At 43.4% G+C, this 1,801-nt stretch overlaps 1 pseudogene; it reads right to left on the bottom strand.

Annotated features, from left to right (window-relative positions):
- Nucleotides 1-1,142: 1,142 nt before the first annotated feature.
- On the bottom strand, nucleotides 1,143-1,384 carry LOC110306196 (annotated as a pseudogene).
- Nucleotides 1,385-1,801: the final 417 nt, after the last annotated feature.

Raw genomic sequence — 1,801 nt, 5'->3', positions numbered from 1 at the left:
AAAAAAAAAAAAAAAAAAAAAAAAAAAAAAAAAAAAAAGATCTGTCTCCCATTCTGCCTGACAGCCCCCCTTTCAGGCCGAGGAATCACAGTGAGACCCGCTGTCCTCATTCTGGGGTATGCGTCATCCCTCCCTAGTTCCCTTCCTAAGCATCTTAGTCATTAATCCCTACTTAATGCCTTCCTATGTTACCTCATTTAGGCAGATTTCTATTTCTTGCTAGAAATTGCTAGCTCACAATACAAATAATAGCTTTATTTTAGATGTTATTCTTTTGTTCTTAATTAAACTAAGTCAAGCATGAAAGTGGGTATAATCAATATATAATAATGTTAATAATAGAAACAATACCAACAACAATAATAAACTTTGAATGCCTACTACAAAAAGTCACCATATATATATATATTTATATATATATATATATAAATTTCAAGTCTCAACTCACCTTCTTGAGGAAGCTGGCAGGACGCTTCCAAAATGATGGCAGATCCCTACATCCCTGTGTCTCTTTGATTCACCGTAAGTGTGATCTGGATTTAGTGACCTCTTCTTTTTAATTTTGAGACAGAAGTTCTCACTATATTGCCTGGACTAGCCTTGAACTCATGATCTTACTGCCTCAGCACCCCAAGAAGCTGGTATGATCAGCATGTGTCATTATGCCTAGCTTAGGGATGTTTAACAAGCAGAGCATGGCAACGTGATGGGCCACCAAAGAATGGGTTACAAAAGGACCATGGCGTCCATCTTTAGGTACCCGGCTCAGTTCCAGGGAGAAAAGTCACTGTGATTTGTGTTAGACCAGGGAAATGCACATAGCCAGCGTGTTAGTGGGACTTCTCATCGCCATGACACACTCACTACCTCCTACAAACAACTTTAGAGGAATAAGGTTTTGGCTCATGGCTTCAGAGGTTTCCCTCCATATTTGTTTGGCCCTGTGTACTTGGATAGAACACCAGAGTGGTGGAAGATTGTGGGAAAAGACGTTCTTTGCTTCATGGTAGACAGAGAAAGGGAACAGAGGGGGATAGGGTAAGATGCAACCATGGAGCACACACACCAGTGACCTGTTTTCTCCAAGTAGGTCCTGATTCCCATTTACACACACACACACACACAAAACGTCATTCCATGGGCTATGTGATGAATATCCAGGACCCAGCAGCGAGGTTGGTCAACCTCTGAGCCTCTCTTTCTGACTCCAGTTGAGTGAGCACGGCACCCTCTTGAGCAGGGTCTTTGATGTTTCAGATGCTAGAGCACCTGGTGCCATTCATAAATTCCACATCAGCCGTGTGCTCTGTCCCTGTGAACCAGTCCTGTCCAGCACTTTGGTTACCCTAGCCAGTTTGATGGGCTGCAAGTGACTTCTGTCCATGATGGTGGCCTGATTCCCATTTTTTAAAATGACTTGCTAACAATGTCATCGCAGTATGAGACTAACTGGGGAGTAATCCATTTGATTAGCTATAACCCTGCAGACATAACACTGCAGCTATAACACTTCCCTAAAAGCCAAGCGCTGCGAAGCAGCCAGCCAGCCTCTGCTAGTGTAGAGGGCATTGCACATCCAAGCCATGTCATTCTGCCTTCGGCCCCCCAAAGGCTTCTGTTCAGATCATGATGCTAACTAAACGCCAACGGTCCCCAAAGTCTTAAGATTTCCAAGACTGCTTAAAGTTCAACCTCAAAGTCTTCTGTGAGATTCAAAGCTGTGAGAAAAAGGAAAGACAAGTGATATGCCCCTGTCACACTGAGGCACAGAGGACGACACATTCCCATTCCCAAAGGGAGA

The sequence above is a fragment of the Mus caroli genome, chromosome 2, assembly GCF_900094665.2.
Source record: "Mus caroli chromosome 2, CAROLI_EIJ_v1.1, whole genome shotgun sequence".
Classification (NCBI taxonomy): domain Eukaryota; kingdom Metazoa; phylum Chordata; class Mammalia; order Rodentia; family Muridae; genus Mus; species Mus caroli.
The sequence above is the reverse complement of the archived record's forward strand: the minus strand, read 5'-3'. Positions and strand labels throughout refer to the sequence as shown.